The 16,944-nt window shown below is 37.3% G+C and overlaps 1 protein-coding gene across 1 annotated transcript in view; it reads right to left on the bottom strand.

Moving 5' to 3' along the window:
• Positions 1-14,083, bottom strand: part of LOC145982281 (uncharacterized) — a 93,863-nt gene extending 79,780 nt beyond the window's left edge. Inside the window, exon 1 of the mRNA XM_083115850.1 lies at positions 13,800-14,083. The gene's annotated coding sequence lies outside the window, so the exon portion shown is untranslated. The remainder of the gene's footprint in view (positions 1-13,799) is intronic.
• Between the last annotated feature and the right edge of the window lie 2,861 nt (positions 14,084-16,944).

The following is a 16,944-nucleotide window of genomic DNA, read 5'->3' as shown; positions in this document are numbered from 1 at the left end:
TCACTAATGAAAAAGAAGAATTAGTTGATTTTGCTGGAGCCACAACAACTGCAATCATAGAAATTAATATTTAAATAAAAATACATACAAAAAAAAATGAAAAATATTGAGAGTTATGAGTTACAATCATTCCCCCCAAACAGGAGGACCTTTGCAAATTTAAATCAACCCAACACAGAGATTGAGGTTGATCTTGATGTAGGGGATGGCTTTATACACCCCCACAGAGCAGATCTTTACATCAAATTTGATGTTGTAAAGCTCGATGGTACCGATTATCCGGCAAATTCAAATATAAGATTGGTAGACAATTCTGTGCCACATCAGTTCTCTGAAATTGAGATCAGAAAACATGGTGTTGTTATAAACAGAGTGGATTACCCCGGCATTACCTCCACAGCTTTGGCCACACTAAAATTATCCAAAACCGAGGATTCTTACTACAAAATAGGTGGATTTGAGGCTGGTGATAAAATTATATCTAAGAGCCACACAGTGCTGTTCCCTATGCGCCTGTTGCCAGGATTCTTCTCAGATTACAAAGATATTATGTGGAAGGGTGGTTTAAGAATTACATTTAGAAGAGCTGCCAATGATAATAATGCTTTGATGAGGTACAGTACATTAAACTCTACAGGGGAAGCTATGCCTAATACCCTACCTGATGAGGGCAAGTGCATTATTCAGACTATGGAGCTAAGAATCCCAGTTGTTGAATATGAAGCCAGTTATGCTCTTAAATACAAAGCAGATATAATAAAAAATCCACAAGTACCTTTACAATTTTATACATATCAATGTGTACAGAAGCCTGCCACTGGTACTTATTATGAGTTTGATGCTACAAATTCATTCTCCAGTATACAATATGACATGCCGGATTTTGTGGTGGTACTGTTTCAGACTGGAAGTCACAATAATCAGGAAAAAAATTCAAGTAGATTTGATAACTGCAACATCAAGAACATATATCTTAAAAATGGCAGAAATGAGGTGTTCCCCAGAGAAAATTATAATTTAGACATGTCCAAGGATGATTTCCTTAAATTATATGAAGCATTTACAGCATACAAAAGGGTCACTACTGGCAATACTGACATGTATTACACAGCAGATGAATTCAAAGCACAGAGACCCATGTTTGTCATCAACACCTCAAAAAGGAAACAAGTTGTGGTTAATGACAGGACAAACATTAAAATTATCTGTGAATTCCATGATACACTCCCTGATGACACTATATGTAGTGTTATTCTTATAGGTGAAAAATCATATGTTTATGATGTAAGAAATGAGAGAGTCACAGAGCAATTCTAGAAGGCCTCTGCATATTGCATTGTTTTAATATTAGATAAACAAATTGAACCTGGTGCCCAATTGAACTTAAACCGGAAGTGGACCGGAAGTAAATATGGGTGGGTGTGGGTTTTATGAGCATCTTGGCTTAGTTTTAGGTGTGGGCAAAAAAAATATCAAGAGGGGCATATTTTTAACAAGCTTATGGACAACAATCTGACAGAAGTGCCTTTTGTAAGTGTGGACAAATCAATCTGAGGGGGCTCATCATTTCACAGGAACTTCCCGAGGGCATTTTTACAAAAATCTTGGATTAGACGGAGTACCACACTTGAGCATAAAACTCATATGGGCATGTTGAGCAAGTTTTAAGTGTAGCCAAATCTGCCTGAGGGGGGTTCATCATTTCTCGTCCTGGTTGTATCATCAATTACACTACTAGTGTAATATGTGAACACACTTAAATTTCACTTCTTTTAAAATCCAATACATTTTATAGACAAAAATAGCAAATATATTGTGTAGAATAATATACAAAAATCATTAAGAAATTGCCAAAATTCAGCTACAAAGACTATAAAAAAATATTTGAAGTTACAATTATATAGTACATCCAGAATGTTTTATTTATACTGGAAGAAAAATTACTGAAATTATTATAGTTTCATTAACACACTCAACAGAAGTTACATAGTAAATTCATACATACAATATGAGAAAGAGAAAAATGTATATTTACTGATCAAGGAATTAGGAGAATGAAAGGGAAAATATCAATTTTGTTAAAACATCCTCCTGAAGCTTGCCAGTTGAATGCTCATTCACCCAAATTCCACAGGATGCAGTGCCGAGCAACAAGAATTCTCCACTCGGCTCTGCACAGTCAGCAAGGCAATGGCCCTCGCCATCGGTGAGTGCACCTCCACTGTAAATTTCCACCTGCACCAAGGGATACCCCCAGGGTGAATAGTTGAAGGTGCAAAGTCCACCACGTCATGGTGAAATTTCCATGTATAGAAACCCCTGTAGATAATCAATTACTCTCTCTATCGCTCCATATTATCAGCAACTTGACGGATGAGACCACGACATCTGCCAGTTGAGAGATCGCGACTTTATGAGGTGGCAACGAGCGAGCAGTTCAAGAAGCAGTCCAGACTGCAGAGAACCATAAGCCGAAAGTCAGCCCAAGTCGGGAGAATCAGTGCTCTGCCAATTAAGATGCCGAATCGCCATCCGCCTCTTATTGCTGCCAACGATCTCTCCAGCGGGCACCCATCTCCATCCGACCACCACCAATGCCAGAAGCCGAGGGTCAGAACAACAAGTAAGGGGTGGGTACCATTCAACGACTTAGGCTCGCAACAATCCTTCATTCGCACCATTCAGGATAGAGGTGGTCCAGCAAGACCCAAACTAAAACCTAACTTATTCAACTGAGCTACGTCCTGGCGTGACTCGATCCCGTGTCATACCCGATGTCACGCCACATGGTGGAGATAGCAGGCTCCACTCCATGGATTTGTATTAAATTTTCTAACGCCACCCAAAATTCCATAATTCAAATTCCCGCTGCATGCAGCAGCAACCTTAGTAATTCTTCTTTTACGATAATACACTTCATATTATAACCCCACCCCTTCACTCGTAAATTTTTCTTCCGGCTGCTATCTTTCATTTCTTGTGAAAAAGTGCATAAAATCCCCCCCTCCCTAAATGCACATGAACAAATTCAAAGTTAGTCTTCACGAGGCTCAAGACTGCTCTCTTAACCAGATTATATCCTTAGCCTTCCCCTCCAATAACCAGATCCAAGGCTCAACATTCCGATCATCCACTGTTTTTAGGTGGTCTAGAAACCCCCAAACGAAAAAAAGAAACATCCAGAGTCCCAAACCAGTACACCTAAAAGTAACACCGCTTCTACCATAAATCTTTCCCCGTCAAGAATGTCAATAAATATTCCCCATGGCTTATACCCCTTCCCCTTCACAGGTAAAAACCCTAAAGAAGTAGAGCAGATTTTTGAGAAATTCGAGAGCATCGAGGCACTTTGGCCTGGGAGGAAAATAAAAAATGCGAAATGCTGCCATTGTTACTCCCGGACATAGCGCTCACGTTTTTGAACGATCTCAAGAAGCAGCCAAACTTCAACACCCTTCATTGTTTAAAGACAGTCACTTTTCAGCATGCCTACCCAAATTTTATCAGAAACAAACCAGGAAATTAACCAGCCGATTCATAACTATGTAATTCGAAAGAAAAATCTCGTCCTTCAATTCTTTCCACAGGCGACAAATCCTTTCATATGTTGTGTCTGGACTTCCATCTAAACACAGTGCAGCAATCGGCGACAAAACGTTCACCGACACAAGATCTCTCATTGCACACCTGCAGAATCAAGAAAGGCAAGACATGCTGATTCAAGATAGACACAAGGAACAAAGTGAAGCGATGAAACTGATAGATGCCGCTAAGTACATGCACTCGATTTATGCAACAGCCTCCCCTCCCTTTCCCAGCTGTATGCAAGCTCAAGTTGCATACAAGTTGTTCTTTCCCCATGTCTCAGCCTGCTTCATAATTTGTGATGTATTCCCCCTCCAATACTCCCGCTCCGTAGATCTCTCAAAATCCATTCAACTTCCTTCCTCAGTAATCCTACCACACAGCACCAGCTCTTCCGACCAACTCATGGAATATTTTTTTTATTTGTTTTAATCAAACTATTATTTTATACAGTGCCCTTTACTAGAAAAAGCCTTTCTATAAAAACATACATTTATATGTATGGTGCCAAAAATCATTCAAGCAATTTTAAGAGTGTTTTTAAAAAGTTAAAAAAAAATTGATTTAAATAAAAAATCATCAAAAATGTTTCTTAATAAAATCATGACTTTTATCCACCATGGTGGCATTTATATTTGGGATGAAGGGTCCTGGTGTGAATCTGGAGTGTGTCGGGATGAAGGGTCCTGGTGTGAATCTGGAGTGTGTCGGAAGTGATGGCAATGGGGCAGGTTTTTGCAAGTTGGATGCTTGCATTAGTGAGTATTGATTGTGTGGTGAAAGGGTGCTGTGCACCAGGTGTTTTGGAGATGGGGAGGGAGGAATTCCTTTGAAAACAACTCTGGGCTTGTCAGGAAAGAGGTTTCTGGTTTCAGGATCGGTGTGAAGAATAGGGAGCAGGGAGCATAGGGTGTGCCTGATTTTGTTGAGATGAGATGGAGGTGATGTTGGGGGACAAGTACAGGAGAGATAGTGGCAGGTCTCTTGGAGGGGGTGTATGAGGCAGTTTGGGATAATTGTTTGTTGACCAGGGTGGAAGGATACCAATGTTTGTTCAGGGTGAAGGGATATCAATGTTTAACCCGGGATTGGTGTAGGTGGTGGTTGTAGCTCTGTCAGGGGGTGGGTGAACTGTTGTCCCCTGAAGGCCAGGGAGAATGGCATGACTTTCTTGGTGTTGAATGGTTTTCATTGATTGAGTTTGTGCTTTAAGTCCATTTTATGCACTGTAAGGCTAATCGGGACTGGACCTACAGTTTAAAGTGGGATCCAAACCACTATGTGCCTCCAGCCAATATCGAACCCACTGCACCATCAGGGAGGCTCTGGTGTCGAATGGGTGGAAACTGAAGAAGTGTAGGTATTGCATGTGGTTCATGAGTTTTGCACAGATAGATGTTTTCAAATGACCTTTCTCAATGTGTACAACAAGGAAGGTAATTTGGTTGGTATGGTGGGTCCAGTTGAACTTGAGAGAGCAAAAGTGGTTCAGTTGGTGAAGAAAAGGGGATAGGGATGGTTCTCCACGTGTTCACATCATGAAGATGTTGTCTGTAAAATGGAGGCAGAGGAGAGGTTTTAGAGGTTGGGTCTCCAGGAGCTTTCGGTAGAGTTTTCCCCATGAAGATGACATAGGGCTTTTCTAGTGCCCATGGCCATATGCCTCGGATGTGTAGGTCACGTTGGTCTTCAAAGGTCAAGTTGTTGCATGTGAGGACAAGGTGAGCTAGGTGGATCACAAAGTTAGTGTGTGTGTGTGGGGGAGGGTTTCGGTCTGAAGCTGAGGAAGATCTCCATGGAGCGGTGGCCATGGAAGTGAGGTAAGTTGGTGTAAAGGGAAGTGATGTCGATGGTAGCAAGGATGGTATTGGGGGACAATGGAGGAAATGGTTTGTGACACGAATGTCTCATATTTATTTGCTATTGCTTGAATCTGACTTTTCAAGAATATTTATTTTATTGTTTCAAGTTGTGAAATATATTTATTATTGGCAGATTACTCCACGACACATGGGTCACAGGATCTATGCTGGGTTACAATAAAATTAGGGAATACTTTTCTCACACATTTACCGTAATTGAAATTTTACATACCTCAAGACCATTTATTGTACATCACCTGCTTCTACAAATAAATTCAGGCTGTGATAAAGACAGATAATTTAAACTTTGGTGGACAGCTGGTACGTATAATGACACCATGTGTATTGCACTACAGACAGCTGGGCAGTATACTGTCAATCAGCACGTGGCAGCAACTAACACACCATTTCTTCAAATTTATATATATTTCATTTCTGTCTTCTATGTAATTCAAATTACAAAACAATATATCCATTGTTACTATTATTAACAAGCAAATATTAAAATCAACCAATTTTCAAAATAATTGGTTGCATGACAATTTCAGAAAAAAAAAAATAGTACATAGGGTTGTGCATGTTTGTAGATATCAAAACCAATGTTTAAAAAAAAAATCCTGGGGAAGCCATTTTTCCAAAAAAGTGTAACATATCATATGTTTGTTTCTTTCTCATGTAGTAGTTTACAGAAACCTTAATATCTCAAAAGCTATTAGAGCTAGTATGTTTTGCAAAGTACAAAAGTTATGGTGGAATTTTGAGTAAATATAATTTTAAATATCCGATTTTTAAGCCAGATTCTTTTAAATGAATGAGTTTATAGTCTAATGCTTTAAATTTTTTTATGTGTGTACCTACCTGCAGGGTATCTTCAAATAAAATATCAGTACTTAGTAACACAAATCTTTTTTTCAGCATAGGGTCAAACATGGCTATTTGTGGAATTTTGACAGTTTTCAAGGTTAAATATCTCAAATGGGTCTTGATGAAAAATTCTGAAATTTGGCTCAATGATGCTAACTCACAGTAAAAATTTCAACTTTTAGACTTAACTTGTTTGGTCAATATGAGGCAGTGTATGACATAATTTGTGATCTTGCAAAGTAAGGTTAAGCTACATGCATACCTAGAATAATGAAGCCTTTTCTATTTATATCTTTTAAAGTTGGGTTTAAACAGTCTCAGAAAATATAGTAACAAAGAAATGTAATATTTGACTTACCGGAAATTGCAATTACAGTTTATGTCAATTGAAGATCTGCAAAAATGAATTTCTTTCATGTCTCTAGCTCTAATGGATCCATCATTGGGACCCACATCTCTTGGTTTTCCCCATGATAATCATGGGGTAGATTTTATAAAATGGGCTATAACTGTTCAGCCACCACTTTCAAGTGACATTTCTCCTCTAAATGTAATAATGAGAAGAAAGAACATTTCTCAAAAGTTTCCAAAAATTATGACTTTCAGAAATGTTGTGTAATTTCCATTTAGACAGAGGGAGGCTGGCATTACATATCCTCAAAGTGAGATCTTTCAACAATTCTTCGCTGCAAAATTGTTCTCTGCAGCATCCATGCTAGAAGTGAAATTCCAGAATTTTTTTATGTAAGTTGGCAACACCGCTACCATTACACATTGTCATTATCCCCCCCCACCAAAAAAAAAGTACCAGCATATTTTAAATGAAACTTTGTATTGTTGTAGAACATTACCACTGTGGAGACAACAATGCAGATAGCACTCTTCTTCTTCTTCTTTTTTTAAAAAATCTTCTTCTTCTCTGGGAGGAATAATGTACAAATTTCCTATGCACTAAAAGTCAAGGTCCCTTGATCACTACTTTCCCCTCCTCATGAAGGTCTGGTCACAAGAGGGCTTTTTCATCTTCTATGTTTACAACCTGATCAGGATTTCCATGATGTCAACAAGATGAAATTTCTCAGATTATCTGCTATTCCCAACATTGCAAAGCATGCAATGCTCTTTATTTCCAGAGGAAAACACATTACTGAAGAGCATGGTAACACAACTTACACATGGTAACACACATGAATGTAATTGTGTGTAGAAAAAAATATAAGTAAGCAAAAGCATCAATTTATCCACGGTTAATGCTGGAAAGAACTGGAAAAAGAGCAGCTATGGAGGCATTGTTTATGCTTCATGGTATTCCTCCTTTTATTTCTTTGGATCCTGCAGTTCAAATATTTAATTTGGAATTTAATTAAAACACTTATGGCAATTAGGTCTTATGTGGGGAGAATTTTCCCCCAATTTTTGCCCCTCTACTATGTCTAACAAAAGGAAGTATTGTATCCTAGGAAAAATTCTAACTCAAAGTGTAGCTCTGAATGGAGGATAAGGAGAAAGATTGAAAACTGACAAAACTGAGTTCCTTAGGTTGTTTTTTGTAATAAATTGTACAGATTAAAATCAACTAATTAAGATGTATACAATTTTAATACTGAAGAAGTAGATATGAAGGTTGAGTGTACAAATGAAGACAGGTCATGTAATGGGGATTCAATTTTTTCCTCCATTTATGGTAAAAGGAAAACAAATGCATTTCTTAAATAAAAATTGAAAAAAGTACTCATTAAATGTCATGTTCATCATTCATTCCAAATAGAAACAAAAAAAATATATAATTATTGGTACTAGAAAATGTAAAGTACTGCGAACAGCAAAGTATTTTTTTTAATCACCCTTTTATAAAGCCAAAATAGCCTTCTACTTCGAAAATGCATTGGTGAGTACATTACAAAGGCTTGTTGGTCCAAGTTCCGATTGCTTAATTCGGAATTTATCATATTGATCAGAGATTTCATACATGGTCTGATTTTTAATTATGTGTCTTCCAGAGCAATGCAATTGGTATATGGTGAGCGTCAGTCATGCTTACATGTGATTTTTTTTTTGTTTTTGTCATTCTTTCAAGTATAGTTTCACATTCTTCATGTTAAAAATAGTTTATAAATATATATTACCTAATATAAATCACTCACAAGTTAAAATTTATCTACTTTTTTATGTAATAACAAAATTACATTCTTGTGTTGCAATAGAACTGATTACCTATTAGGAGACACAAATTATCAAGTAAAACATAGCCATGTTTATAATTTAATTAAGAATATCCTTTTAACTGAATTGTACTTCGTTTTTCTACCACTTTTGGGTAATTGGAAAGACAGAGATAAGTGATTAAATTGATTAACGGACACTCACAAACATTCACTCCCAGGCCAGGATTCAAACCCAGGATCCCTGGCATCATAGCCCAATGTGCTAAAGTCCTGTTCAGCCCAGTTCAGTACATATTGGAAGCGCCTCGCATCAGTTCGTGGGTGAGTGCGGGGGTAGTGCAACCAAGGGGTGAGGAGGAAGCAGAAGGCAATGATGTCAGATCTCTCAGATTCTCTCCCCGCCGGCCCTCTTATGCCCTTGGTGAGCGAGAGCTCTGATTCTCTGTCGTGTGCTAGACGGTAGAAGTCTCAACGCAGGGTGCAGCATTGCAACCACTTACAGTGTCTTTTCCATTCTATGCAGCATTGACGTTCTGCAGGTGAAAAGTGTACTCTGAAATTTTTCGGCTTGTGTTTGTTATCGAGGTCATTTAGTTAGCTTCTTTATCTTTTCTAATTGCATTCTTGCATTCTTAAAGGTTCCTGTATAAATTTTTAAAATATGTAAAATTTTAATTCCTACTTTTCATTAATTACTTGAAGGAAACTGCGAAGAAAAACAATTTGTTCTGTGTTCTCGATTTAATTGAACAAGTGTGTTTAAAGTTCACTTGATTCTCAGATAAGCTAATCAAGACTAGACCAGAATGAAATCCGAACCATTATCGATATTACTCCATGGGGAATCAAACCCTCTACTCGATTACATGACGATGTGGTTAATAACTACTCTGTCCTTTCTTCTTAATTCTGGTACAGAGTTTTTTTTGAATAGCAGTCGTGATCCGAAAATTCCCTGATTCTTTGGTTGACTCACATTAAGTTGTTTTTCATTATACGTAAACAGCATTGCTAATATTGATTGAGTTTATTTTACTTCGCGTTTTGTGCCTCTTTGCCAATTTGTGAAGATGGGGATGAGTGATGAAATTGATGAATGGACATTCACAAACAACCAAGCCCGAGCGGCATTCAAACCCGGAACCCTTGGCATCGCAGCACGATGTGCTAACCACTCGGCCACAGGGTCCAGCTGCATTGCTAATTATGTATAATTTAGTTAATCCATGAGAGTGTGCATACCTTTACCAATAGCATATATTATTTTTTTAAACATAGAAATATCGTGATTATTCAGTAGTACAGATGTGACGGAATCAAAGGTAAGCAAAAATATTGTTAATTTGCAGAATAGAATATTCGAATACTCCTGAGAATTGAAAGTAAACAACAAGTGCGAAGCTGTAAGACATGCGGAGGCTTTTGTCAGTAGCCTACTGTTTTGTTTGTTTCAATTGTTGTAACTTTCAGGCCCAAAGCTGGATACGGGTCTGGTTCCAATGTCCATTGATGTTTGTTTAAATTGCCGAGAAATGATTTCCACCTCCATACTTCAGTTCATTAATGCGTGAAATGAGACGATTTACATATTGAAATCCTAAAAAGTTGCATGTGCTTTTCCGTGCACCTCACATCCTTCATCACTGAAACAAAAAGAAAACAAAACAAAAATATCTCTTGGTGTCGGCTGGAGCGACAACAGAGAACGAAAAGCATAAGCGCTTCCTGTTTTTCATTTGTTACACTTTAAACATGGCAACATCTTCATGCCAAGAAGTAAGTAGGACTTATTTGCGATTGTACCAAACTGGCATGAACAAGGGCTGGCTAGAAGAATTCACTTTTGTTGTTTACTAATTTGCAGAACACTAGTAAAAAATTCAATAATATATTACTTGTTGACAAGAGGTATGTAAATTCTACTTCGTAGTTTAAACTTAACCAATATATATTGAGGAATAAAAAAAAACAATTAAAAATAATTTAGTCTTCATAAGAAGATTGAACCATGTTGCTATCATTATCACTTTTCAATGGCTCCTCATCAACAAACATTATCTTTTGGGTCCAACGAATCAAACATTTTTCTCAGGTCTCCTCCTTTCTCATCTTTTGATTAAAAAAAACAAGCTCGGATGTGCTGTTCTTCATTTGTAACAAGTATCAGATTTCAAAGTTCATTTAGACAGAAATAGTAACCATAATAAGTGAATGGGGTCAAACAAAATAATTACCGAAGAATCAAAACAGAAAAACAGTGACAAACCATGAAATCAGTGATTCCAGAAATAAAATACGTTTGCAGAAAACGGTTACGCAGTTGGTATACATATGAGCTTGGTGCTCACAAGACACGGACTGTCATCAAAATGACGTGTCTGTGTAGACTGAGAACAATGCCACAACCTATAACTGGTATCATCTGGCCATACATATTCCAAATTACAGCTACACAAGACCACAAAGTGATATCATATTACATTCCAGGGTAAGTGCGCCTGTCACATGTATACCAATGAAGGGTTAACACATTCTTCAGAGTGTTAGTGAAGATTGTGCATTTTCTGGAGAGTGATTTTTCCCTTCCAAATACTCCTACATGATTCATTTGCGAGCAGCCATTCATTTGCTGTTGTCTTAGACATGGACTGTTCCTGCCATGTACTTCATGCCTGTTGAGTGCAAAGAGGAATTTTGTCTCTAAATGATTTCATTGTAAGGTTTAGGGCTTTTAGCATTTAAATAACACCCATGTATACGTCATACAACTGATCATGTTCTATCTCGTCTTGAGCCCAGAACCCTGTTCGACCACTGCATAAAAATCCACAGAAACCAGTGTCCCAGTCAACTGGAAACCAAGGACGTCTACTCAAATAAGCTACATTTTATATAATAATTTCTGCAGTAAATATTAATTAGTAAAGCTTTTAACTGTGTAAATTAATTTCTCTAAGCTTCGAAATTATGCTAGCATTTATTGGTAAGAAATTACAATATAAAGAGTAACTCCAATTTCGTTAATTTTGGGTATACTAATTAATTTTGGCCTTCTAATCATGAATCGTTAAAATGCAGGGGTCATGTGTAGAAATTGTACATTATGCACGGGTAGCCCCACGAACCATGCACTGGTAGCCACACAAACCATTCATGGATAGCCCCACAAACCATTCACGGATAGCCCCACAAACCATTCACGGATAGCCCCACAAACAATTTCCAGTAAGTTTAGGTTAGGCAAGCTTAGTTAAAATTTTGTTCGTCAAACAATGCGATACAGCTCTAAAAAAATATATTTCACTTACGTCGGCTTTTTTCCCAATTTGCACACATGGCCCCCCGCATTTTAACAACAGATTTGTGATTAGAAAGCCAAAATTAGTTAGTATACCAAAATGTTAACGAAATTGGAGATCTTCTCTATATTTTAAATTCGCTCCCATTTATTTTGAGTTTTCTAAATACCTTTGTAATACTCCTATAAAACTTTCGAAAAATCATTGGCAAGAATTTACAATACTGGACCGTTCCGTAATTTCTATGCTACTGCTTATACTCACAAAATAATTAGTCGCAATGATTTATCTGAGGTTAACATGTTGGGGTGAGACGTAGAAATTGTTCATTAACGTGTAGAAGTTGTAAAATAAGCTTTTCTATTCTCGCAACGATTCTCCGTAAACAAGATATGAACAATTGACATTCACAATTAGTTACACTGTCTACAGCATTGCCACACTGTTGATTTTATACTTGGAGAGCATGGATCCTGTAAGAATGGCAGACAAGAACAGTAAAAAAGTTGTTAATGTTGTACAGATCGGACCTAGCCGGTAAGCTCTACGATCCCACAGAAGACGACAGTGACAATGAGAATCACGATGTAGAAGAGCACGTGGAATGTGGACTGATTTGATTACAGGTAAGCTTGGCAACAATGCATCGATTGTAAAATTGCAGGATACGACAATGGCGTCTTCGATGAACGTTTGCCGTTAAAGTGCTACAAAAATAAGATTGGTATCAGTTCGTTATCACAATTAGCGTAAAACGGATAGCCACAGTGACCATTCTCGGTAAAGTTAGGTTAGGTTAAACAAACATAGTTAAAATTTGGGGTCATAAAACCATGCACAGGTAGCCCCACAAACCATTCACGGTAAGGTTAGGCAAGCATAGTTAAAATTTGGGGTCATAGTAATGTCAGGAATATATATTTCGTTCCTTAAGTATTTGAAACACAAAATCTTGCGATAAATAATGAGCAATCGTGCATTGATGGTTGCGATCATGGACCCCCTTATTTTGCAATTTCTACGCGTGACCCCCAAATTTTAACTTCAAATTCGTGATTAGGAGGCCTCAATTAGTGAGTATGCGAAATATTACAAAAATCGGGGAATAGTCCGGTATTGTAAATTGGCTCCAAATAATTACTCTCGGAACCGTCACCGATTTGCTTAGAATGCCAGAGTGGTTCTCAATTTCCTTGTTCAATATCTAAAAAGCGAAAACACAATTCGGAAGTACAATTTAGAGCTGCTATAATTCACTATTCTGTTGTCAAATTTCGCCAGAATTAATGCTTCCTGCTGGTTCAAACCAACACATTATGATCTATAACCAGTAACACTTTACTATACTGGAGACGGATTTCTTCAAATTTACAGGAGAAAGTACTTACGCAAATCATTTTCTGTAGCATTGTTGATGTTTGGGAATGTAGTTTTGATCCATTTTAATGCGAATGCATGTGGATTTCTACGAAAATCTATTTCCGATGCGCTATTGCTGCTGCCGCCATTTGCTTTCTGCATGAGAGCACAATATGCTCTTGTATTGTCCGTATATGCTAAATTGAATGAAAGGAGTGCTAATGGAACCTAAGCTAACAGGCCTAACCTAACCTAGTAGGCATACCTCGTCCCCGTGATGGTTCGTGGGGCTATCGTGATTTTTGGGCTACCGTCAATGGTTTTTGGGGCTATCCGTGGATGGTTTGTGGGAAATAAGGAACAACAGTAAGTACTCGTTAATGTATGAAATAAGACATTATTTTCGTTAGAAATTCATTATTTCACCTAAAGAAATGTTCCGCAATGCAGAATAGTACGTTAGCAATGTAAAAAGTTGCGAAATAAATCATTGATAGGTGCCTCTGGTATAGTAAAGTAGTACCCTATGACCTTTTAGCATTAGTTAACATCCCTTAACATATTTTCGAACATCATCCAACATACAGAAGTAAGGCCACTATTTTTCATCGTCACTAATGAATTTATTATTAGTCTACTCTGGAATACATGCTAATATTACTTACAATTGGTGACAGTTAAGTATTTATATTCGAATATCTTTGTAGTCCTTCCTCTCCCTAGGTTTCAATTTCCAAAACTGCTTTCTTCAGCGTCTCCATAATATTCAGCAGTTTTCTCCAGTTTGTTGGCGTTACCTCGTTAATAATGGAGTTGCTTTTCTCATAGATTAAGATGTGCGTACATTTGAGAGTGACGAGACACTTCTTCCGTTTAGTGAATATTAGGCTATATATGGCATGTGATCTGTGATTTGTTTACGTTGGAATAACTCAACGCGCCTTTCAGACTGTATACGTTATACATTGCTGGAGTAACACTCGGAAACCACAGACAAAAACGCTCCTTTGCACACTCACAGATTATCTTCACATGGCGAAACTTAGTTCAGCGCCAGCTAGGGCATTCCTGCTAGAAATCCAGTTCCGTGTGATAGGGGCTTTATTTTAATTTTACTATCACCGATTTGAAGATGGCGGACATTTTTATATCATGGCGCGCGTAATTTTCTCTATTCGTAAGCATCAGCGGCAACTTTTTTTTCCCAGCTCTGGTAAGTCCTACGACAATGAGACAAAATCTGTGATGTTAAGCACATTATAGGCTACAATTATATTTCTGTGTAATTTTCTAAATATTATTCCTTCATAATAAATTTTAAGGTCAAAACTGTGTATTTTAATCGCTCAAAATGACATTTTTGAACATTTTTTTTGGGGGGAAGGAGGTTTTTTGACACTTGAATTTTTTTGTGCAAGTACCTGCGTACCAATTGAGTATGTCAAAATTATTTGAAACTTGAGACTTTAATAATTTTTTTTCTACAGGGTCATAAACGTGTACTTTTTGTTAAAAAAATCCAAGTTCAGGGTTAAATAACTCTGTTGGGCAGTTGTTTAAAAATCTGAAATTTGTACACAATACAGTACTCCATGATAAGTAACTTCAGTAAAAATTTTGAGTTTCAGATTCAATTGGTTTAAGAGATACAAAACTCGTGAAAAATTCAATATTTTGCATTAAATATGGTATGCCTAATTTCATTTCTAAATAACATTTTGTGTTAAAATTCTGCAAAATGTAATTTGGAATGTCAATGAACAACATTACAATCCTGAAATGGATCTGCAATAAAGTATATATACGAGGGCGTGCTGAAAAGTAAAGCTTCATCTTTTTATTTTCTTTGTTACCTTGTAAATGCATTTTGGATTTTGAGCAACCATACATTGCACTTATAAGACTTTCCCCCTTCTCCATTGAAGGTTTCAAACTTCTATCGCCAGCGGGTGCTGAACTATAGCGAGGAAAATGTCAGCATGTAACCATTCAATGTTGGTGGAGCGCCTGAAGTAGTGTGCCGTGATCCAGTTTCTAAACGCAGAAAAGGTGCTACAAATTGACATTCATCTGAGACTGAGGGCATTTTATGGGGATGAATGCGTAGGCGTCAGTACTGTGTGATCTTGAGTTTATCATGCTCTTAAAGAAAACCCCAGTTGAAGAAATCTCAGCTATGTGAGAGAATGGAGTGAAAGGCCGCGAACTGCAACTGATGGAGGTCATCAGAATCGTGTTCAGCTTGGGTTTTCTTTACGAGCATGAACAGCTCAAGATCGCACAGTACTAATGTTTACACATTCATCCTCATAAAATGCCTTCAGTCTCAGATAAATGTCAATTTGTAGCACATTTTTTGCGGTTATAAACTCCTCCCTGTAGGCGTAGTGAAAGGGTCTCGGGTTCGATAGCCGGTGGAGGCAAAAAAGAAAAATAATTGATTCAACATTAACACGTTATTTTCAGGTTTAGTGAATGATAAAATTTGTGTGTGACACGTGTAATGTATAACTGCAGCTATATGAACAACAAAGGAAGAAATGATTCATTTAAATATCGGTTTCTTGAATTTTAATGTTAAAGAAGAAGAAAATGTGTGGCCTCTGAGGCCTTCCTTAGATAAGTAGTCTATGGGATAAGCTAGTTATAATACCAAATTTCTTCCTGTCTTAACTGCAGTTATTTTGTTAAACAATGGTTTTATGCATGCAATCATGTCGTATATAATATTACTGCAAGGGTTCTTTGGTCACATTCCCATTCATTCAACATTTTGACTGGCACCTTTCCTCTTCTGTCTTTACCTCTTGAGCCAGTCAAATGTAGCCGACAGAAGGTAAAGCTAATATAATTTGAGACCCTTTCCTGTTCAATTCATACAGATCTTAAGATTGTAAAGTCATGACTTAAATAACACAATTCATTTTTGTAGAAAAAAACCGGGTTTAAGTAAGGTATAAACAACACTAGAAATTGGTTGTGTTTCAACTCTAGATACATCTTATAAGCGGGTTAAAATACAATATACGTATGTTAAGAACAAAGTAAAAACTCTATCAAAGCCAGTGAAATTGAAATAAATAAACGAGATTTCACAAGTAACCGTAAAGGAAAGAAAAGTAACGCACAATTCTTGCAGTAATGATAAAATATTACTAATTGCGAGAGCATAACCGTGAAACGATTGCCCCGCCATCGATATGGAGACAGATTGAGACGAGGAATACAATTCGACAAATACTGCTGGCCTCTATTTTGACATGAACCAAGTTTCGTAGGTTCTTTTTTAACAAACACTGTTTCAAAGTGTGCGAGCTATATCTCCGCAGTTCTTTTCATTGAGAATAACCTACTAAAAGCACGGATTTTCATGAGAGACGAGCAAGTGAATAACTATGTGAAGAAATCCGTCTCCTCGGATTATAAGCACGGAGTTAAAGTAGAAGCAGAGCCTCCTGGTAGCTGCAGATTTTTTGGTGGAAAAGGGGGGATTTGTACGTAATTTTTCATTTTTTCTGTAGGAAAGTTCTAGTCCGTGCTTCTCATGCATCCGAAATATTAAAAGGACAGGGTCTTTTTGCTTACTAACGTTTTAGATAAGAGTATTTACATTTTGAACGAATAGTTTCCCCCTTTCGTTGTAGGAGTAAGGCGACAAATTCAGCAGTTCTTCAACAACCACCAATCCGCCCTCTGTGGTTACTCAAACTGAATATATTTATTACCTTCAAGAACATGTTTATAAAAATGTAGAAAAAATACGAGAAGTCTTTAGGTGAGCTTACCTACAAACATTTAATTTTCCATAAT

This window comes from Lepisma saccharinum, unplaced genomic scaffold (genome assembly GCF_977018435.1).
Source record: "Lepisma saccharinum unplaced genomic scaffold, izLepSacc3.1 HAP1_SCAFFOLD_50, whole genome shotgun sequence".
Lineage (NCBI taxonomy): Eukaryota > Metazoa > Arthropoda > Insecta > Zygentoma > Lepismatidae > Lepisma > Lepisma saccharinum.
Note: the sequence above shows the minus strand (reverse complement) of the source record. Positions and strands in the feature narration are given on the sequence as shown.